A 25,009-nucleotide genomic window follows, 5' to 3' on the forward strand; every position below is an offset into this window, starting at 1 on the left:
CAATCTTCTAAATGATGGCATATTTGGAATCCTTGTTGAACTCCCGTGCCCTGCGATTGGCTGGCAACCAGTCCATGGTGTCCCCCGCCTACTGCCCAGAGCCAGCTGAGATAGGCGCCAGCACCCCCCGCGACCCTTGTGAGGAATAAGTGGCCAAGAAAATGGATGGATGGATGGATGGATGGATGGATGGATGTTGAACTCCCTTTCCAACAATACCTGTTTTTGTGAAGCTTGGCCCAGTACAGTAGTTCCTGAGCTAAAAGGGTTCGAAGGAAGCCGACCATGCCCCTTTTTGTGGGCAAAGTTCAGTGGGCCGTTGCTCACAAGCTTCTACTTCGATTGACCTAAAATTTGAGATTTGGTACGCCAAGGTTCATTTAAACCAAAATCTACTTGGGTTAAAAATTTCAGATTCTTTGGGGGGGTGATTTGGTATGGAACAACCCAGGTGTGAATTTTTACGTGAGTGATTAGTGTGTATGTGCTTTGTGACTAGCTGATGACTACACCACAGCTGGGAAATGCTCACCTGCGACCCAAATGAAGCCAAACACTACAGGATCGCTTTGATCATGAATTATCAGCCACACAACTACATCCACAAAGAACTCTATTGAAGCAGGAAATTGAACTTCCTCCAGCACCTACTCTGTAGCTGACCGCAAAGTCTGACGGGAAAAGTTCATTTCCCTGCGAGGAAACGATGAATAAAGGATCAGAGTATTGACACAATCATTTGTAACAATAAAATAATAGGAGTTACTGTCAGCAGACCTCACCACGAGTAGCCTGCATTAACCCAAAACAACAAGCACAGGTTGACACCCATTATTACCGTATCAAGTCAACAGTTGTACAAACCTGGATGTTATTTCATTTGGGTGTTAATGGGAAAGTGTCTCAGTGCTTGGACGCTTCCAACGTGGCAGACTGCAGGTTAGATATTTATGTACCTTTGCAGTGCTTTATGTTGCTATTTATTTCTAATCTCTCTTCAAAGCCTGTATGTCAACAGAGAGCTTTCTTGAGCATATCCTGCATTCATCTGATTATAAGATCAAATGCTGCTGAGCACATGCACGTCAGTGACGTCGACACACACACACTGCACAGGAGATAATGTAACTGCTCCTTCAGCTGCCTTAACACAGATGCCAAACCACATTACACTTGATTAAACAGTGTTGCTCCAATCGGGGCCTCGCACACCTACACATGCACACAAATATATATATATATCCGTACCTTAAGGCAAGATGAGGCATATGCAATAAACTCACAATCATAAATTCGGTCAAATCGGGCTTCTTGTGCATCACAGGGAGGGACAGTGTTAGTGCATATGTGGTGCATGTAAGGACACGCTCATGTGGCGCAATGTCTCTGGGTTTGGATGCATGTGTCATCTATTCGTATGTCATAGCTACACTGATGCGACCTTTAAACACAGATATTTTCTTCCCGGCCTGCAAGCAACACTGCTAACACAATTACACTGGGCTAATGAACAGAGGACCCTGACACACACACACCCGCACGCTCGCACACATGCGTAAACGCACACACTTTCCTTCATGCATATCAATCTCCTTGCAAAGGCTACATTTGCATCTTTAATATAAATGAAAGTGCTTATTAAAGTTCATGCCGATGTTAAGATCAGATTGACTAAAAGCAAAGTGTTTAACCTAACACGCGTCCTCTATGCTCTTAAATCCAACCACCTTTGCTTTTCCTGGATCTGTACATAAGGATGCCTACTAAATGATTTTATTGTCTTCATGCAGGGGTGTCCAAACATTTTCATTTGAGGGCCACATACAGAAAATCAGAAGGACGCAAGGGCCACATAATGTTATGAAGGGAAATTGTGTATAGTCCTAAAAATTGTACAAAGAATTTATTTGTGCTTTTGCATACTTAGAAAAATGCTACAGTATATAAACCAATTTATTTGTAATATGGCAGTAGGGTTATTATAGTTTTGGAATTTTTCATTTTTAGTTTAGTTTTTATTAGTTTTCAGGGTGGTTCTGTTTAGTTTCAGTTTAGGTCTTTAAAAAATGCTTAGTTTTAGTTCAGTATTAGTTTTTTTTTGGGGGGGGGTTTATGTGTATTACTTATGCACAATATTTAAAAACACCATGGGCGCAACGCCATATGAAGGTGCTTTTCTATTGGTTGCTGCTAGATGACGTCACTTCTGTGTGACATACTTTCAAACGCCATTATTCCGGTTTATATCCAAATAAATCTACTAAAAATCACATTTATTAAAATCATCCCCAAAGGCTCATGCATTAAATTCATTACCAAAGACTAAAACGAAGGACGTTTGCTATAATTATAGTTAGTTTTAGTTAGTTTTGTAAACATAAAATGTAGTTTCAGTTAGTTTTCGTTTTTTAAAAAGCATTTTCGTTTTTATTTTATTTCGGTAAGAATATTGTTTTTTGAATTTTAGTTTTAGTTTTGTCATTAGTTTTAGTTAACTAAAATAACCTTTAATGGCACCTGCTTTTCGATACCTTCCCTTCTTACTTTGAACATCTCAAAACATTTCTGTTTTATTTATTTTATTTGAACTGAGTCAAATGCCATTTTTAGAATATGCCGTGGGCCACTGAAAAATGGACGGCGGGCCGCAAAAGGTCCCCGGGCCGTAGTTTAGACATCCCTGTCTTAATTTTAATAACGCTCCATCGAGGAAGTCTTCTAACATGTTATTTTGATATCAAATTGTCTGCTCACAGTAAAAATATGCTGAACCAACAATACCAGTTTTGGACTGTATGAATCTCAATCATAACATATGGCATTAATTTAATAAATATATTAATAAATATGTAATTTAATCAATATTACATTGACATGTAGGATCATATTTTTTTGTGGTGAAAATAAATGAAATTTGGATGACTTGGCAATACATTTGAAGAACACGTCATTGATCATAAATCAAGCATGTTAAAATGTTTCAGCTGTGGCTGTTTCTCACCATGCGTCATACTTGCCACAACCAACCTCTCATCTGGACGACTAACATGCAATATAATTGCTACGTAACACTAAATGAATAACATGCCTCAGTCCTATGCTGTAATTCCACAATGTGAAAACAAGGCTGGACTCAAAAGGAAGCGGGTGAATTGTTCTGGCCCGAACATTTGCAATTGGATGGGATGATGCAGCTTGTTCTGATTAACAAGCGTTAGCACTGACAGCGTACAAGGCCTTGGGGGGAGAGGAGGTCGAACCCGCCTCTTGTGTGTGCAGGCACCCTGCAGTTGAACCTGACCTCTGACCTCTCTATGGGCCAACAAAAATGCAAAGATAATTTCCCCACGAGGAATGACAAACTAGTACAAAAGTGGGACCGCAGTGTAATCAGCAAATAATCAGAAAAAAAAATACGTGACATGAATTTATCTTTGAGTCATAGAGACGTTGACTTCTTGAGGCGACACTTTGGCACGAAGGAGCAAAATTATACGAATGAATTAGGCAATTAGTGGCCGGATTTTCGCAGCTCAGAACAGATTTTCTTGCTTTACTTCACGCTTCATTTTTGACCACACGCAGTTAAAAAAGTAAATTTATCATAATATGACCCCATGAAGGGTGCAGAATTCCAATAATTCTAACAGGACTTAACAGTTTTGGAGGAGCGGTGTGGATGAAATGGTCATATAACGGTAATATGTTTATTCTATTTTACATTTATTTATTTATTTATTTATTTATTTATTTATTTATTTATTTATTTATTTATTTATTTATTTATTTTATTTTACAATTTAATAAAAAAAAAAACTTCCCCAGGTAGAACTTTTTTTTTTTTTTTTTTCAAACTTTAAGTGTTTATATTTTGTATACATTAATAATTTTCCTAAAGCTCGTATCCCACTATGGGAACTTTCCCCAACAGTTATAATGGTTTTCCTTGTTGCAAGGAAATTTTAAACATTTGACCAACATTTAGTGAACGTTGAGCGAACGTTGAGACCTTGAACGAACCCTGACGACAAATCAACATTTGCTACCTTTGCAAACGTTTGCACACTCGGATACGGATACGAATACTTCCCCGGCACCTAACAAATCATTTTTTATGGTAATTAAACTCCTAATCCCATAATACTTTATTATAACAATATATATAATTTTATTAAAGCTTTGCGACATTCATTAAGGCATTCATGTGCGACTGTAATGTAGTGTCTTATGTGTGATGGGACACCTTGATAAGATGGACATTCAAGGCCCTGAATGCCAAGGTGAGGTTCGAAATAAAGAAGATAGCAGAGAGGGGGAGAGGCAATAAATCTTCAAGAGTTCAACTTTAGTCCACTGCAGTCAACAAATGCAGCACATTCTTATCCCCACACCTTCCACCCTTGAAATAACTTACTTTAGGTACCTTTCCTATTCTGGGTCACTCTTAGAATACACAAAGAGGTAAACTAATAACTGCATTTAAGTTCTGAAACAATGAACGTTTAATAATAAGCACTGGACAAAATTATATAAATTATATAATTATGCAGCTCATTCTGTTGTTCTTTTTGAACTTATTAATCTAATCTTTTATTTTCTTTTTTATAACATATATAGTCACGCGCTGCTGTTGTAAACCTTAAGGAAAATGCTCAAAAGCAATAGTTCAGCTGGGTGGGGGCAGGAACATGGTCCAGAATTTGGCAGGCTATAACTGTTTCACAAATTATGACCTCAGTGAGTTCGCTGTCTTGCTTAACTATAGGAGATCTCCCAGTAAATGTTCATCATTTTGGATACAAAAGCATTCGGACATCTGATCATTCCAACACTGGAATGTGAAAAGAAGTCAAACCGCACTTTTACAGCTGAGTGTGCGTCTGCAAATTATGTCACAGCATCCAGTAGAAGTTCTGTTGACACTTGCTTGAGAGGGTTTAGGTGAAGGCTCTCAAGTGGTTTTACACCAAACTCATCCAAACACCTTTATAGACCTTACTTTTTGCATTTGATCACGTTGGAATTGAATAGTGTCTTTATTAAGCTGCTCCCACAAAGCTGAAAGCATACAACTGTGGAGATGAAGAATTACAAGGTATGTCTCAATACTTTGGCCCCTTCTGCATCATGCTAGTCCAGAAAAAACAATAACAGGTCCATTGAGGTGAGCATTAGGAATTGAGCATGAATCTGTATTTGGGAAAGTATTGATGATGAACAGATGGGGAATGCTGATATTTCCTGGCTTCTGTGGTTCATGCCAAGGGCAAGAGAGAAAACAAATAAATACCTCACCATGGTGAACCATCATCATATATCATATCATCTATCCACAGTTGAAAACCTGCTGTGCAAAAGAAATATTAAGGTTTCAGTCCGTGTAAAAGTTCTGCCATTAAACAGTTTTCCTTCAGGCATGTAGAGGGAGCACCCCTGGGCCTGAAGGTCAGAGGGGCCATGAGATCATCCAAAGGCCTCACGCCAAGAGAAAGAGCGAGAATGTCTCTCAGCACGTCTGCTCCGAGGCAGCAATCTAATACTGTAAACACGCTGTCTACTTCAATCCTGGAGACAAAACCCCACGGGATGCCCACATCTTCACATGGTTAAGATTGACAGCGCTCAACAAGTCCATCTTCACTAACTTATTTTGGTATCAAACATTTTATACACACGCAAACATACACCCTTACTAGGGCTGGGTATTGCCGCCAACCACACGATACGATACGTATCACGATACAGGGATCACGATACGATACGTATCGCGATACATATGTATCCCAAAACTTGATCTTCAAGGCGATACAGATCCTGATATTTCACATTCATTTACTTGCATTTTATAATAACACTCATATGTATACCTAAAGGATATGTTAATTATGCTGGATAACAAAAATGTTTTTGTTAGTAGCTCTTCTGGTTTACCAGCTAGCGGCATGCCTGATCTAAATGTGTACGCACTACAGAGCAGGGAGCAGTTTTCACAGACACACCGGGAAAATTTATTAATAGGCATGAGCTGATACGAGTAAAAGTATCAAAGTATTAAAATTACAGCTCTAAAATGTGCTTATTTGAAATATTTGGGGAAATAAAAACACTTTTTTTCATGTAACACATTCTATTTTGTTTTTTAAACAAAATATAGGAAAACTGGTACATTAAGACACACGTGCCACGTTAAATTTATAAGTAAATAAATGTTGATATTCTTCCTCTGCTTTCATTTTTTCTTGGCAAGACACAGTGTCCAATCACTGGTGAACTTTTTTTGCATTAATTGAAGGCAATTAACTTCAAAGACGCTGCTGGTTTTTATTTTTTAGGTACAATGCAAGGTGCAAAGGCAAACGTTTACTGCCTATTTAAGTTAACGAGCAATATCGATTCTGACGCCTGCATATCGATACGTGTATTGTAATGAGGTCCACAACGATATATTGCCGTATCGATATTTTGAGCACACCCCTAACCCTTACACACGCATTATGGGACAGGTGAGACTGGCTTTAGAAGGACCAATTAAGATCAACTTCAATGTTAACATGTTCATATTTGATTTTAAACTTCAGTCCACTTAAAGGGGCACAATGCAAGATAAGACTAAAATTTGAGTGTTAAAATAACCATATTTTTCACCCGCACATGTTTTAAACAGAACATTCTGTGTTCGCCTTGGGTGCTCCGAGTCCCGCACCTCCTCACTGTCATATGGTGTTCCGCAAGGATCTGTGTTAGGCCCCATTCTATTCTCATTGTATCTACTGCCCTTGGGCTCCATCCTTAGAAAACATGGAATTTCTTTTCATTGCTATGCGGATGACAGTCAGATCTATGTCCCGCTCAGTAAAAAGGACGCTTTCTCATTGAGGCCTCTTTTGTCCTGTCTGGAAGAAATCAAAGCCTGGATGGCTTTAAATTTCTTGAACTTCAATGAGAAGAAAACAGAAGTTATGGTCTTTGGTCCCAGCGGCTCTTCTCATCCTGCCGACTTGGGTCCTCTGGCACAGTATTTGAAGCCAACAGCCTCAAACCTGGGTGTCAAGATGGACAGTGACGTTAAACTGGACCAGCAAATTGCCGCTGTTGTCAAATCCAGCTTTTTTCATCTTAGACAGCTAGCTAAGGTCAAAAATCTCCTATCTCAGCAGCACTTAGAAATGGTAATCCATGCTTTTGTTACATCTCGGCTGGATTATTGTAATGCACTTTATTTTGGGATCAGCCAGTCCTCCTTGCAGCGTCTCCAGCTTGTCCAAAATGCTGCTGCTCGGCTCCTTACTGGTGGCCGGAAGAGGGAACACATAACCCCTATCCTGGCCTCTCTTCACTGGCTGCCCGTGAAATTTAGAATCCATTTTAAGATTCTTCTATTTGTTTTCAAATCTCTCAATGGTCTTGCCCCACCTTATCTCACCGAGCTCTTGCACCCCTACACACCTGCCCGGTCCCTCAGGTCAGCAGACCAGACTCAATTGGAGGTACTGAGGGCTAAGCGGAGGCTTAGAGGAGATCGAGCCTTTGCTGTTGCCGGTCCCTCCCTTTGGAACGACCTACCACTAAATATTAGGCAGTCCCCCTTGTTATCCTCTTTTAAAAAACGTCTTAAAACACATCTGTATTCTTTGGCTTTTGGCGCAACATGAGACGTTCGATGTTTAATCTACTTATTTCTGTATTTATTTATTTATTTATTCACTACTTCTTATTTGTTCACTGATGTATAATGTATTTACTTGTAAAAAAAAAAAAAAAAAAAAAAAAACAGTATTCGCACTTCAAAATGTTTGCTTTGCTCTTGTTTACTGCAAAACTGATTGTACAGCACTTTGTATACAGCAACGCCTGTTCTTAAAGCGCTTTATAAATAAAGTTGAGTTGAGTTGAGTTGAGTTAAAAGTCGCGCACGGCCCTGTGACACGTCAAACAAGTGGCATAATTTTCATACACGTCGCACGAGATTGACGGCATCGGGATGTGATCATAACATGATATTATATTACATTACATGACATTACATTACATTATTACATACAAGACAGGGCAGTTTAAAACTTTCCCACTTCATCCAGACTCATTATATTGCCAATCTCTTCTGGTGTGAGGTACCTGCATGTAAAAAAGAAGTGTTTAAATCCCTTAATTGTGATTGTATGATAATTATAATTGTTATTATTTTATTTTTATTTTATTATGTTATATTATTATATTTTAACAAAAAAAGCATAATATGCGAATGGATACATTAAATTAAAAAGAAAAATAGACTGCTGTTATGCAACATCAGCCGTATGTGTCTTCTTTTCAATTTCATGCTTGAGGGTCACATTATGGTATATTTTCAACTTATAGTGGTTGCTGTGTGCATTTAACAAATCATTTGTTAAATGACGTTCGCAGTGAGGAACTCTGTATTATTCTGAGGCAGTTTTCCCAAGATGCGCTAGCTACAAGTCTGCTAAAAACACATTAGCGAATGTTGCACGTTGTCTATTAATCACTTATTTTCATACACTTCAACTACAATTTTAATTTTTGGGCTGCTGGGAAATGAAATTAGAGACCTCAAAGAGGATATTTGGAGAAAACTAAAATTTTAAATGTTGGACTAGATGGTCTATTTACGTCAATAACTCAAAACTACCCTTTGCGATATTTGCAATGAAGCAAGTACTATCCGTAATGTCTACTATTTTTTAACATTACCTTAATCAATTCTATTTATTTTATCTTTTTAATAAAGATATATTCAATCCTGACTAAACAGTTCCAACTGTTCAAAATGGATTTTTGAGATTGCGTTTCTCAAAAGTTTTTAACACATCTCATTTTGAGCGATAAGTAATGGGTTCAGTAAATGCAGTCAGGTCAACCTACCAATGTTGTGTATCTCCCAGTCCTCACTGACTATCCTTTCTTTTTGGGACCTAAGAAGGATATTCAGTGTTACTACTGCCACCTGAAACAGATGCATGATGAGAAAATAGCTAAGAGACTTCTTCCATTGCCTATGACAGATGTTACACACTGATTTAGCAGCATCTGTCTGAAAAGATGCATCCTTAAACGGTGACAGAGTGTAAACAGGGAGAATCACACTCATGCATGCTAATGCCGTGTGTGTGGGTGTGTGTGTGTACGTGTGCGTTTGAGAGCAGTCGAGCGAGCGAGTGAGTGAAATGAGAAGGAAATCTCCTAAGTTTCTGGAAACAAGTCCCATTTGTGGTGATAAAATCAGTTAATCTGGCCCCTCTCAGCATCAGCCCAATTCATTTCCCTAAAGGACTTGTGGAGTAGGGTAGCGCCAAGCTTTCGCAACAACACACACACACACACCCTCACGCACAGAACCAGATGTTTGAGTAGAGTTGATATACTCATTGCATTTGAGACGTAATCCCCTTCGATGTGTTGCTGAAGTCCATATAGCTTTTCACCACAGGCACCTTTCTTTTAAATAGACCTTAAAAGTCCGCACATCATCAACAATTACATACAAATGTTTCTGTGCGTGTAAGCACTATAGTTGTTACAGTATAAAGTAACATGGCGTAAGAAGTCAAAACATGAATGAAGCATGTGCTCCAACCTTGTTCTGGCTCTATAGATTTGCTCCTTCCTGGCCACAAAATGTGGAAAAAATGAGCTGTGGATCCTGATGTGAAGGAAACTGCCAGAAACATTGAAAGAGGAATGACATCAATAGGCATCAGCAATGTTCAGGCTTAGCCTACAATTGCCCAAGGTCACTTTTGACATTTAGAGTGCAACAGCTGCATATGAGGAAGTCAAGGGCACCCAAAAAAAAAAGAAGATGTTAAAAAATAAACAGTCTTTTGTACGCATAAAAAAAAACTGCTCTGAAGGTTGAAACATATGCTTACTGCTTTATGAACTTGATATTCAAGTAAAATAGCCTTTTGCTAACAGGCTTTTAGCACCACCTGTTGCTTTAGCAAACATTAACATACCTTGTAAAACTTTTTTTTTTTTTAAATGACTAATGCTGACAAGGTGCTGTATATGTGGACATGCAGTATCTTGAGATTTACGCAACCCTGAATATCTCAACAATTAAAAATAACCTATTTTCCGTGGTTCAGTAAATGGATGATTGATAGAAAAGGATCGGCCAAAACATCCCGTCTTAATGTTTCTGCTGAACAATTGTGAAGGACACAACAATAAATGAATGATTGTGACATCATCCTCCAAATGCAACCCTTCAGTTTTGTGTGCTCTCACACAGCTGTGACAGTTTACCACATAACACTGCAAAGAGTGGTTTTAATCAGGGAGCAAGGAATTCGACCCCTCACCCTTGCCCATGACCCATTGCAGTCGCTGCTGCCTTATCTGATTGGTCCGTCTGGCACAGTAATCATTTCCAGAACCCAAACAGGGGTCGCTAAGAATGAATGGAGTGAAAGAAACAAGACTGTTTGGAAGTTCTGCAGGCTGTCTGTGGTTAAAGTCCAGCTCAGACAATCAACAGGGAGTCACCATGTTGATGCTTGCAAAATGAATTCAGGCCCGACTAGTTGGGCTGGAGAAATTGAAACAGAAATTAAACGGGAAGGGACCAAAGCTCAGTACAGAATCATTTTCAACAAACAAAAAAGATACACAAAAGTGAATAAGTCAGTGAGGATCAACAAGGATGGCAAAGGTAACTTGTTTGTACTTTGAGAATTTTCAGCGGCAGGTGTGACTGTTACCAGGTCGCTTTTCGATGTAGATAAGAATAAATAAGACCAAATTAAATTATTTTGTTGAATTTAACCGGTAATTGTGCAGTTAAATGACTTCTAGCTCCGTGTCTCAGGCTTTGCTGCCATTTTGCTGCTGTTTTATGTTTGGATGTTGAGGAAATTGTTAGAATGTAACTTACATAGAAGATTATATTGGGCAAAAAATACTTTATGGACTACTTTAACTATACTGTTGGGCCATTTAAAATCCATGTGGAAAAAATATAAGATTGAGACCGACTGACTCGCCTGGCTGCCATGCAGGCAGTGTGGGTTCAGTTCCTACTCAGTGACAGTGTCAATAGTTGCCTGTCATTATGTGTGCACTGCAATTGGATGGCCAGCACTCCAGGATGTGCATGTACTACCTTATGCCTGAAGTCATCTAGGATAGGCTCCAGTCCACACGTTACTCTGAACAGGAAACACTGTATAGAGGATGGCTGGATGGATGGCTGGATGGCTGGATGGCTGGATGGATGGATGGATGGATGGATGGATGGATGGATGGATGGATGGATTTCATTCTGATTGTTACCAGTAATTCTCATCTAGTGGGTCAGGTTGTGGACAAATTTTCGCGAACAGCTAGTAAAAAAAAAAAAAAAACTACATACATTTGTATTACATATTTTTTTCCAAAGCAGTAGTGAGGCATAACAAAGTTCCCATTTAAAATGTAAAATATTGAGTAAGTGTCAGGAAATGTTACTCGCTCTAGTCAACATCTAACAAATACAGTGCAGCTAGCCTTTGGCTAATATTGCTACGCTAGCTATGATGTCATGTAGCAAAATGCTTTTGGTAGTATGTCAAACTTAGTTGAAACTGTGTTTAAAAATGTAACATAGCGCACGTGTATTTTCAGATGCTTTGCCTAAAAAAAAAAAAAAATAAAATAAAAAATGTGTCATCATTCTTAACGTCTTTTAAACAGATCGCGACTTTGCAACATTCGGAAGATGTGCGTCCCAGGATGACAACAGTTGAGATTCACTGATTTAGACAGTTATGTAGAAAAAGGCTGCGTATAAAAATTGCACCTTCTTGGTTCATAAGATGTTGAGATGAAAAGATAAAATCTTCCTCAGACTACAGGCAGTGTTTCTGTCAGGGAGATTGGAATACAAATGTTCCTGTCACTATAAAAGTGATACCCAAGGCTTGATAAAAACAAGCAGTACATTTGGTTTATTTCTCTTTATATGCAGAGCATAAAAACGTCAGTGTCACAACATCATGTTGTTTCATGGAAAAAGTTACAATCACACCAGCCAATAAGTCACTCTTAAATAGCACAATGAATGGCACCTCATCGCTTTTACACGTCTGCATAGCCATTTCCTAAACTGTGCATCTTCCTCCCATGCAACGTTTCCTGTCACACTTCTGAGTATCAGCATGCAGACAGAATCACATCAGTAATCCCCTGGAATTGCCTGCTCGCCTGCCCCACGCTGGTTATCGGTCACTCACATACACAATTACATGTGCCACGTTTATGCAGAATACGCATCCCCAGGTTTAAAGGTACACATGTTGACATGCATGAAAGCGTGTTTGATGTGTAGGTCATGGTAGATGTACATCATGTGCTAACGTTCCCTGCAGTTGAAGCTCTTCTTCAAAGCTCCCTCACAACCACAAAAGTAAAGTTGCATTTACAGTATTGAAATCAAAATGCTGATAAAATGTTCACACCAGCTAAAGATGTAATTTACATATCTTAAGTCGCAATGTCATGCTTTAAAATGAGGATTGCTGAGTGTGCGAGACTCAAGTTCGACTTCAGCATATGTCTGACAAACAATGAAATAATCGAGATCTCAACAGCACAACTTTGTCATTTGTGCCTATTGCTAAGAAGGAACTATAGTTTAGAGACCGAAAGCTCTCTTGTTGGGTTCGTTCAATCAAATTAAATGATGTTACCAGATGGCAACATAGCAGACAGAGGGGCTGGTTTTAGTTTGAGGAGGAATACTGACATTTTCTCATTTACTCTAAGATTATTATTTTTCTTAACGTAATACAACTTTTTTTTTATCAAAATATCTCAACTTCATTCTCATCATATTAAAACCCTGTCCTCATAATTTTACTCCCCCGCCACTTTTCAATGTGGAAAGATTAACACTTTCACATGTCAAAACTGGCCTCAGGCCAATTATCAGTTTGACGGTTTAACGTGGTTTAAAAAAATTAAAAATAAAACAAGCTTTCAGGAAATCTGTTGTTTTTGTAGTGGAGGTCTACGGCAGAGCACATGGCTGCTTGCAGTGTTGAGTAAATGAGCTGCTTTTTTTAAGTTAAAAGCTTCCAGTAACTTCTTTTTTTCTCCTTCTCAGAGTGTAACGGAGGATGGAGGGAGCAAGATCAGAAACACAGATGCCTTTTTATTCTGATTAGTATGCGTTGTCCTTAAAAAAATAAAAAAAATAAAAAATAATAATAATAATAAAAAAATAGTGCTGCAGGTCCTGGTTATCCCCAAGGATAACATGAGTAGCCCATGGGTCTGTTCTAAATATAGCAACCACTGATGTGACACTGTAGAAGAATTGAAGAAGAATTGAAACGGAAGAATGTAAACATTTATTTATTTATTTATATATTTGAATTTAACATCAGAACAAATAAAGTAGATTGTGTTCAATGATATTTTAATTTTTAATTTTAATACCATGATACTGTCATATATATATATATATATATATATATATATATATATATATATATATATATATATATATATATATATATATATATATATATATATATATATATATATATATATATATATATATATATATATATATATATCAGCCCATGCCTAATTCAGGTACCACTGTACTATTGTTTCCAAATTGGGAGGCTTCTATGAATCATAGTACAGTTTGTTGTTTTTGCAGGTCTACACTAAGGAAATGTGGTGTCATGGCCAAATAGAGATTTATTTATTTTTTTAATTATTATTATTATTAGTATTATTTTGCATTATAATAAAATGGACCACTGCCACTTACATTCACACCAGAACCAAACCCAGACTGCTCACATGGCAGTAAAAGTGACCTTTTTAACTATTTAAATAAATGGAATTTTGGATATTCCAGAGTATATCTTCACTACTGAAAGAAAAACATGCCCTGAACTCCTGCCGGAGCCACTCAAGTCCACTAGGAAAAATGAAATGCATTGAAACAATTCCCTTTCCACTATTTCTCGGAAGAAAGAATGTGCTTAAAAGCAAACCAGTGGCCCCAATGGCTACACACACACAAACACGCTGACTCAAACACGTTACAGAGTCACATTAACAATTTCACAAGGTTACATACACACATCAGCATGCTTCTTTAGTCTGCACACACACACAAATGCCCACATATACAAATAAACACAGGATGTTAAAGTAGTCCGAGATGCGTCAGTCACACGGTGACCTACTAAAAAAAAATTAAACATAAGTATGTTAACAATAATGGATACTAGTCGAGCTTCAGTACAATATTCGAAATCTATCGGGTTCTTGCTTTGATATGGAACAATAATCTGACGTGACACAGTGCAGACCCAAATCCTATGGAGACCCATCACTTAACGTGTGTTATAGAAGTCGAACAAATTCCCCCTGTTTTGAGTCCTTATGGGCTCAAGTAAGAAGCAAGAGTGAGACCAATAAAACTGAAGTAAAAATATAATCAATTGTAATAATAAAGCCCTATTGCTTTCATTCTTTTGGTTATATAGAGTAAAGGAAAAATACAACTGAGAGAGCTAGACAGAGAACAAAGAGACAGAAGATGAAATCCCACACCAAATAATATCTCTCAATTCCACGTGTGAAGAAAGGAGGAAGAAAGACAAATAGGAACAGTAAAAGAAAAAAAACAAAGAAAATCACAGAAAGCCTTTAATTAGGCAACCTTTATTGAATGCATTCGTCGCACTAAGAAAAAAAAAAAAAGCTTTTGTTGCCACTTCCGCAAAACTCAACACATTCACTCCAATTTCTGATCCATTTGCAAGCGCCATGTCCGTGTCGCCTCACAATGGTTCCCCATGCGTCACCAGCTTGTAAAGTTAGTGATACATGGGCCAATTTCAACGTCCAAGTCACAATACTTTCAAGCCGAAAACCTCAAGGTGCATTGGATACGTTTCATCATTTTTCTGACCCTGCACTGTTCCACTTTGCTTCGGGGGTGAGAATGGAAGCATTTACTATCAACAGCACACCGCTTATGTGCTCCATCATCCATATCCTTCACTTTATCCTTCCTTTCACATGGCATGTTGGGGAATTTGAAGGTGACAGAATTGCACATATTACCAAAAGAGAGGAGCAAGAGCAGAAACTTTGAGGATAAAGCCACAAATCCATTATATATAATATATACACACACACGCCCACACACCCCCCCCCACACACACACGCGCACATATACATATATATATATATATATATATATATATATATATATATATATATATATATATATATATATATATATATATATATATATATATATATATATATATATATACATATATATATATAGCTGTAGGATCATCTGCCGTTAAAATTAATAGTGTGATTAATGTGATATTTTTGTGATTAATCAATGAGTTAATGCTTTAACTTTGACAACACTAATATATATATATATATATATATATATATATATATATATATACACACTGGATGGCTGCAGTGGGGTTTCGAACCCTAAACCTCAGATCTACAATATAATTATAATTTTGAAGTAATCATAATAGTTGTTTTTTATTTTGTTTTGAGTTTTGTTTTTAAATGTAATTAGTTTTAATTATTTTTCAGGCCGGCTCTGTTAGCTTGTATTAGATTTACTTCAGTTAGTGAAAAAAAATGCTGAGTTTTACCATTACTTTTCGTTTAAAAAAAAAATGTATTACTTGTTCTCAAAATTTTAAAAACAACAAAATGCCGAAATGAAAAAAGTAACACACTTTTTACCTATAGTTGTGTTTTGGCTAAGTTAAATGTAAAAGCAGGTGAAGAGAGCCATTAGAACTAAAATGTCAAACATGCAAAAACGACGTTATATGTAGGTGTTTTTCTATTGGCTGTGCTAGATGACGTCACTTCGGTGTGACACACATTCAAACGTCCTTATTCCGGTTAATATTGAAAGCAATATACTTAAAATCACATTTAAAATCAACCCCAAAGGCTCATGTATTAAATGAACAAAGAGTTTAGTTTTAGTTTTGTAAATGTAAAATGCAGTTTCAATTAGTTTTTGTTTCTTAAAAAGAATGTTCGTTTTTATTTTATTTTGTTAATGTTAGTTTTTGTTAATGGCTGACTGGTTAGCACGTCCGCCTCCCAGTACTGAGGACTCGGGTTCGAGTCCAGGCTCCAGCCTTCCTGGGTGTTCTCTCCGTGCCTGCGTGGGTCTTCTCCGGGTACTCCGGTCTCCTCCCACATTCCAAAGACATGCATGGCAGGTTAATTGGGTGCTCCAAATTGTCCCTAGGTGTGCTTGTGAGTATGAGTGGTTGTCTGTCGCTGTGTGCCCTGCGATTGGCTGGCAACCAGTTCAGGGTGTACCCCGCCTGCTGCCCATAGCCAGCTGGGATAGGCTCCAGCACCCCCGTGACCCTTGTGAGGAGCAAGCGGTTCAGAAAAAAATGGATGGATGGAAAGTTTCCGTTAACTAAAATAACCTTGTGGCATGTGCTGAAGGTTTTAACTATTTATTCAGAGAACAAACTTGACTAGACCAGAAACAAAGAGAGTTGCACAGAGGGACAGAAGGCAATAGAGGTGTGCAAAATTTCCGATTCTTAGATTATTCACGATTCGGCCGTGGAACAATCGAGAACGATTCACAAACGTCCAAATTCCGATTATATAAATATGCCAAGGGAAGCGAAACGAGCGAAAAGTACGCGGAACTGAAACGCAGTAGCGCGCGCGGTCTTCGGGACGCTTTTTGGGACGGACCGAGAGTACACATCCACAACTCACGCCTCGAGATTCAAAACAACAACAAGCATGGCTGAGCTGACCAACCCACCTCTTCATGACATCAGACCTGCTCCGAAAAGGCAAACAACTTGAGGCGGAAGTATCAGCTAGCTGGCTGCAGTGCGTCGGTTAGCGTTCTACAGGGCGCCGCGCAGTGATACGAACGAACGAACAGAAAAGTAGTGGCTGGCGGTAATGGCGTCTGATTTTATTCAGAAAAGAGTATTGTGGTGGAAATGTATCACGCTTTTGAAAACAAAAAGTTTTTAGAAGAAAAACGCTTTATTTCCGAGACCCCAGCCAGCTTGCTGGACTATTTTCCTCTCGTCCAACGCCGAAGTCAGCGCTGATCGCACACACGGGAGGTGAGGATCAAATTGAGATTCATGTTAAAAAAGCCGAACGATCCCATTAATGTTTACACGTTCATGTTTACACAAGTTAAAAAGCAGAAAAGCACTTGAGGGTTTTTTTTTTTTTGTACCTCTGAGAAACTTTAATGTTTACATGTTCATCTTTACACAACTTAAAAAGCAGGAAAGCACTTTTTTTTTTTTTAGGCATTTGTATTGAAGTAGTAGTTCACATTGTCTTTCATTTATACCTCAGTGCACTTTTGAGTGGATAAAAATAATATATTTTTGCTCAGTGCTATGTTTTATTCTGTTGAAGACTGAATATACTTAAAAGCTGTTGTTACAGAATGAGGACTTGAGTATTTTATTTACTGTTTTGAACTGTTAACTTGATACTGAAATAGTAGTTTATGTAGGCCTGAGAGGACTTTTGTACTATTTTTGTAACTAATGTACGAAACATTAAAAGCACAAAAATACATTGGTTTTTTTTCTGCTGCCTGGGGGGGAAATCAATAATCGTTTTATAATCGAATCGTAGCCTCTGAATCGTAATCGCAATCGAATCGTGAGATGCCCCAAGATTCCCACCTCTAGAAGGCAATAATCCGACAAACACAAACACTTCTCAGAACGCTACTACAGTGAATCACTCTGATTCGTTGTCATTAAGTAAAGGATTAAAGATTGACATCACATAGGTCCAGACATCACCTAAAGGAGTAAAGATTGGCATCACACAGGTCCTGACATCACATAACATCTGATAGCGTTTTTCCAGTTGAAACCAGATGATGGTTACATCAGTCCAAAACAGACACTTGACCTCACGGTCCTAAACCCAAACTTAACAGGTCATGAACTCAAACTTAACCCTGGCGTGACCCCAGACATGACACCTTGCGAGGTCGGAATGTTAAACAGGCATCCATAGTGACGCTCAGCTGTTATAGGAATGCTGAAGAAGGATTACTTGTGTAAAACTATTTGTTTTCTCAAGATGTTTCAATGACTAAATCAGTTCCTGAGTCATCCCCATCCCTGACCGCACAGCAAAAGTCCAAAACAAATGCAAAAAGAACTCAACCTGTATGCTGAAGCCAGCTGCTTCAGGGAGTATGAGAGCAATACCTTCTTGTGTGTCCTTGCGCAATACACTGAACCCACACGCTCCACTTTTCATGAGCGATGAGAGGATGCACCCCATGGTTCGCTAATCCTCTTCCTCAAAGTCAGACACAACCTTACAGTCACCTCTCTTTCTCTCACTCGCTCACCCACACACACACGTACACACGTTTGACTGAGCACTCAACAAAATGAGGTGAGCCTCAATTTGTGTGTGAGATGATCAGAGGGAGGGTCACTGTTCTCTCTGACTCAGCAGTTATGATACCTTCATTTATTTCATCCTCAACACAGAGCCAAGTGGGCCCGTGCCAGGAAGCTTTTCGCAGATGTTTAAAACACAACATCGACTGCAAAGTGAGCTTCTGTCGGCTGGCAGCACAAAGAAACACAACTCGGGTTATAATTGAGTATTTGCTGATGGTATAGCGGGTCTTCGCAGTTAGTATTGGTTCGACCCCCGCATATAATAAACCTCCATTATGATCATAAACGTGTGGACTGGCTTGATGTCATCATGCATGCACGTCCACCTCATCCTTCTTCACCTGAATTTTGAGCACTCCCTGTCACAACAGGAACAGGAACAAGAACTGGTTTGTGCAGTACTAACTCAACAAAGCTCACTGTCACTGTGCTGCCATCTTAGCGCACTCATCTTTGCCTCACTGCTCACGGATGGGGGTTTTTCTACCTCCTCTCTCATTTCCTTCACTTTCTCACATTTTTCCTCATCTCTCGCCTCATTTGTTTTCCTCAAGGACGTCGCTCCTTTGACGAACTGATCACTTATTGTTTGAACTGCTGTGCTCGAAAGAAAAGAAGAGCGGACAGACGCATGCAATACGTGATGTGCACAATTTCCAGATGTTATGCGTTTGCATTACTGTTGAACATTTTACCAACAATTGTTGAGTTATAGAAGTGCAGATGTTTTTATTTATTTATTTATTTATTTATTTATTTATTTATTTATTTATTTATTTTTAAACCTATGTTTGTTTGAAATACAGAATAAAAATATGTAATGCTCAGTGAAATGTAATGATGTCATGGTATTTTTATGTACAGGTCAACAAGGTCAAATATGTAAAAGGTTTGGATTTTGGTTTTCTTCTTCCCAGAAAAAAGGAGCTGTGAAATTAAGATGAATTATGTGTTGAAAACTGACACCTCTAGAGCCCCAACAAAAACATTTACTGTATGACCTCAGATACCGCAACTATCCTTGATCAGCTATCCTTGAAAATAAGCAGGTTCTTGTTCTGACATGGATAAATAAGCCCATGTGACCTTATCTTAGATCAGATGTCATTAAACATTACAGAATTTCCTTTGAGATCAATAAAATAATTCTCTACCTAACCTCAAATTAATATGAGTAGGATTGTTGCCTAGCAAAAGAAAAGTAACTTATTTATGACGAACAGACTACGAACGAGACCCAGTTCTCGTTAGATTGCAGTAGAATTCAAAAAATCTATAACCAGAAGGATGAAATTGTTCATACATCAGTGTCCATAAAAATGAACATTATTATCTTTGTAGTGCAAAGGCAGAATGGGATGGCCAGGTGTGTGTGTGTGTTTGCTAGTTTCCGAGAAATGTTAAAGACCAATATCACAGCAGTGCAGTAAATATAATGAAAACTTTTATTGTGTGCTGCAGTGGTCCCCAACCACCAATCTATAGCTGGCCAACCCGCCCACCTCTTTACCTGCCGTCGTCAACAAACGGTTGCCTGTCCACGAAAAAATCTGTACTACCAGGAACCGGAAAAAAATTGGTTGTGGACCACTGGTACGCTGTACTGTTGTCTACGCAAGCATTTACACACACACACACACACACACACACACATGCACAGGCGCTGCGCTGATTATTCTGCTGCCTCAACTGTTCAGACTGCACGGAGCATAAGGCCTAAATTGGTCCTTTGGGACTACACAGCACAAGCTGGATGCTCTGCAGTTGAAAAAAAAAAGCTAAAATTATTTGAATCGCTGACTAAACAACAGTGGAATTATCCAAACACTCTCACACGCAAGGACAGGAGATGCAGCATCCAGTTTACGCGCCATTCATCTGACTACACAGCAGGTGTTAACCTCAAAACGTTCCCCTACAAGTTGCTGGTTTCATCTTGGGAAGTGTTTGTGTTTAGGAAGTGAGTAAAAGGGTCTTGCACTTAGCCGTCACATCAGAGCACACCGTCTTCTCTTACAAGAGGAACTATTTCAATCTGGCCGCTCTGTTTGATGTGCTCGACCTTTCAACAAAATGATGGCAAGAACTTAAAAAGCTCCTTTACGCTCTCTTGCTACTTCATTTTACCCTCACCCTTGCTTCCTGTTTATTTCGCAATAAAGTAGGGATTTGTAGGTACTGTCACGAGGGAAAAGTCAATAAAAAGACTCAGGAAGCAGAATAAAAGTCCATGCAATACCAGAAGATGTAGATGAGAATGTAAACTGTACATAATTCTCTTCCACCATGTACAGGAATTTTAGGCTCTAGTTCTTTATTTACATTTAGGCTATTATTATTATTATTATTAAACAAACCAGAAAAAAAATCATTTGATTTCTGATTACTGTCATGATTGGGTCATGCCAGGGTTAAGTTTGGGTCATGCAAAGGTTATGCTTATTGTCATGACTAGGGTCATGTAAGGGTTATGTTTCATGTCATGACTAGGGTCATGCAAGGGTTATGTTTGGGTCATGACCGTGAGGTCAAGTGTCTGTTTTGAACTGATGTAACCAGCATCTAGTTTCAATTGATCAGAAGCTATGTGATGTCAGAAGCTATGTGATGTCAAGAATCTTTAATCTCTTTGTCTGGTCAACAGCCAATCAGATAATTCCATGTCAGTCCTGTTACCCACATGTCTAGCCACAGCCAATCTGATGGATTCGCTGTCTATACAAGCCTGATTGAGAAGTGTGTTTGTCGGATTATTACTTCTGTTCCATCTGGCAGCTATCGTATCGGGCCTTATTTCAATGAATCGGTACTCAGGATGGGCAACTCTTTGTGGCCGTTTTACAATCAGGAACTAGAAAATAGAAATTAGAAGAATAGAAAATTACTAATAATTTCATGAAATGTTTCGGAAAAATGTTATATAGGGATATTTAAAGCTCTTTCTTTAAAATGATCTGTCGTGGTTTTTTTGGGGGGTGGGTGTCAATTTTATCGATCAAAAGTGCTAGTGGTATCAGTACTAGGTATCAATAGCAGTGACTAATCAAGAGTTGGGTACTCATACTTGTATCAGTCTGGTGGAAAAGTGGTATTGAACAGTTCTAATATTTCAGTTTTTTTGTTTATTTAGGGGTGTCAGGGAGGTATTGAGGACCTACTGCAATGTCAGGTAGAGAACACTTCCTAATTTCAAACCTTTTGAAGAAGTTAAGTTTTTCAATGTAACATATTTTCAACTTGTGTTCTTGGCTACATACTACATAGGTTATACATTTAGTTTGTTTTTAGTTGAAAACCGTCTTATGTAATCAACCCCAAAGGTCTGCAATGGTTGCCTCAACTTTACTCCACCACTGACATGATGACATCTCAATCTAAGGACAACCTACCCCACTCGTAAACTACTCACCCTACATTTAAATGGGATGTATCAGCCAACTCAGATAAAAGTTTGGATTGAACAATGTCTTCCTAACATCTTGTTCTCATTTGGACATTAACTGGCATTTTTATTGCCATGTTGGTTTAACATCCGAGCTCAAAAGCAGAAGAGCGCGGTGAGCAAGCTGCCACAGTGACGTCCCGAACCGCATTCAAATGTCAAATCTGAAAACGTCCAATCTAAGACATCCTGCGACGTGTTGCAAGGAGCACACGCCAGCGCGGCTTTCCCGTGGTGAGACATTGCCATCCGACACACTGCAGGCACTTCAAGTCTGAAGCTGCTCTGCACACACAAGACCGCGGGGTGCGTGGTCGACTGTCAGCGGAGAGCGCCGGCCCCCTTCCTCCTTCAACAGACACACCAAAGATGAAGCAGTTGGTGCTTGGTCAAAACAAGGCAGGTTCCTGCTAGGCGAGGTGGAGAGGAGCCGACATTAGATCGTGTGCTTGGTCAGTCATTGTCAAGGAAACTGAATGTTGATGGTAATCCAGAATACACATTATAAAGAAAACTAACAATAAACATAATAGAAATGAACATTAATGTCAAAACAATAACGTGCTGCCATGGAAGTGATTTAGTCTTTGTGCTCTAAAGATGAACAACATGACGTCACGTCAGCTATGGTAAGTCTAGCTGCAGCCAGTGACAGAATCAAGACGGATTTTTATAGCCCCTGAACAATGATCTATTCGTCCATACACTTTCTTTCCAGTCCTGTAGGAGGCAGTCATGCGCAACGTGTAATGATGTCTACATAGTTTTGGTGTAAAACTAAAAGTTAAAACAACAACAAAACATTTATTTTCTAATTAACATGATGTGTTTTTGTTTTTTTTGTACAAAACCCTACAAAATTCTCATGTGAAAAGGCTCCAAAAAAAAAACAAAAAAAAAAAACATTAATTAGGCTGCAGGTGTCAAAAAGCTTAGGACTTTGATTTTGTGATTTAGGGACCTCAAAGCCCCCTTTTTGAAGACTGAATTGTGAAGGCGCCAAACACACAGACTACTAGAAAGGAGTGGGGATCAAATTAATAATAAAGACTGCGGGACTAAATTAGGTAATTAGGTTAGAGGCTGCCAGAAGCAGACGTAACATCAGAGTCAGATCCTGACTCACTTGGCGCTCACTACTGCGAGTATAACAGCGGAGTATCAGCATCATCATGTCACAATGCAACATTTTACTCGGCATGTCAAGGTGGTGTTCAGTGTACAGTCGCAAGCGGTTTTACTCATATATTAGAGCCACTGTGATGTCACACAACACAATTCTACTGAGCCACAAGCCGAGAAAGAATTAGATGAACTTCAGAAGTGCGCACACACCCACAAACACATTACCTTTAAGCCGGCTTGACATCCAGCTTGCCTCACCATCATGTTGAAAGTTGTTATATAATACAGGTGACACAAACACTGTCATAATGTGACACTGTGTGATGGCAACACTTAGTGTATATTTAGTTGCTTTGCATACCCTCGGCAGCCATAACATTAGGTACCCCAGCTCGATCTAAGGCAACAAACTCCATCACGAGTCACCTCTTTACAATTTCCCTCATTGTGCACTATAACAGCACACCAACAGTTATTCATACCTGATACCTTGGTTTTAAGGTTCAATTCACATTTTCACATCATCCCTAAGAACTCTTTATTGTGACCGAGGACGAATTTTATGACATTTAGAATGAAACAGCCTGTTATGCAGAAGCTGAGATGTGGTGTGTTATACGTATTACATAACTGGCCCTGCATTTTTATACTATTTTTCGGGGGCCATGTAAAATGACCTGGCAGGACATATTTGGCCCACAGGCCTTGAGTTTGACACATGTGAGCTAAGAACCCTTTCAAACCTATCCGCCATTTAGTTAAAGTTGCTGCACTGCATCACACTCAGATGTCTTTTAAGTATTCTGGCTACCTCGTGAGATGACACCATTATTAACGCCAAATTAGGTTGTTAAATCATTTAGGTGTCAATCAAGAGTGAGCATTATTATTTTAGTATAAGCATTATTTTTAATGCAGCGCTTATATTGGATGACATGTGACAGTGCAGGTGTACCTAATGCTGTGGCCAGTGGGTGGATGTGGCGAGATGAGACTTTGCAGCGCGGAGTGAAAGCTTTATGGAAATCATATTAGGAGTGGTACTTGAATTATAGGCATGCACATTCTATTGATAATAGCGCAACGTTGTGAAATGGGCCACACAAGAGCGCGGACGTACGAGACGGAACCACGCAGACTTTGCACTGGTGTGTTGAAGCCAACTCCCGCCTGAAAATAACTTGAGCAGAACCACGAGAGGAAGGAAAAGGACTGTGGGTCGGTCCATTTGCACAACCGTTTCATTGCGTCTTCGTGTGCGCACAAACGAAAATATTTTGATGCGCGCGTAGAATGGGAAAGAGGAATGGCTCATCCACATATCCGGTCCATTAGTGTAAAACTGACAACATGAGTGAAACACAACAGTGAGAAAAGGTGCGGAGAATTCTGAATGGCCATCATGTGTATGGATGGGTGCGTGGATGGAACAAGCGCGGGGGAAAAAAAGTTTAGTACTTACTGGTTCAAATAGTCAGTCCTAAATGTAATTTCTGCCTTAATAAAAACTGTTTCAAAGGTGTCACGGGGGCAACAGAAGTGCAGTCATTTAAATTCCCGGCCGAGGTGTCAGGCGGCAGCAGAATCAGCACCGGTCCGAAAGCTCAGCTCCGCGGCTTCCTGCGCACAGGAGAGCAGCAGCCAACATGAATGAGAGTGAGGCTGTTGGACTCAGACGTCCAGTAATCCAGCTAGAGAGAAACACGAGAGAGAAAGCGACATAGAGAGACAGAGAGAGAAGGGCGCCCCCTGGCTGCATAATTGTGTTACAGCGCATGGCCAGGCGCGCCTCACAATGTTGCCTGAAAGTGGCAGCATTGGACCCATGGAAGCCATTACAGTTATAGTTGTCTGGTTTAGACTTATATTGTACATTAAAATGTGATTTTAGTATAATTCACCCATTTGTCGATTTTCTATAGTGTCTGTCCTCATTAGGGTTGCAAGTGGGATGGAGTTTATCATGGTTGAGTTTGGA

At 39.1% G+C, this 25,009-nt stretch overlaps 1 protein-coding gene across 2 annotated transcripts in view; it reads right to left on the bottom strand.

The window, feature by feature from the left end:
- The window catches only part of LOC144014752 (plexin-A1-like), a 261,366-nt gene extending 236,697 nt beyond the window's left edge, over nt 1-24,669 (bottom strand). For both annotated transcript variants that reach the window (XM_077514982.1, XM_077514981.1), the window contains exon 1: nt 24,494-24,669. The gene's annotated coding sequence lies outside the window, so the exon portion shown is untranslated. The remainder of the gene's footprint in view (nt 1-24,493) is intronic.
- Between the last annotated feature and the right edge of the window lie 340 nt (nt 24,670-25,009).

This window comes from Festucalex cinctus, chromosome 2 (assembly GCF_051991245.1).
Source record: "Festucalex cinctus isolate MCC-2025b chromosome 2, RoL_Fcin_1.0, whole genome shotgun sequence".
Taxonomy (NCBI): domain Eukaryota; kingdom Metazoa; phylum Chordata; class Actinopteri; order Syngnathiformes; family Syngnathidae; genus Festucalex; species Festucalex cinctus.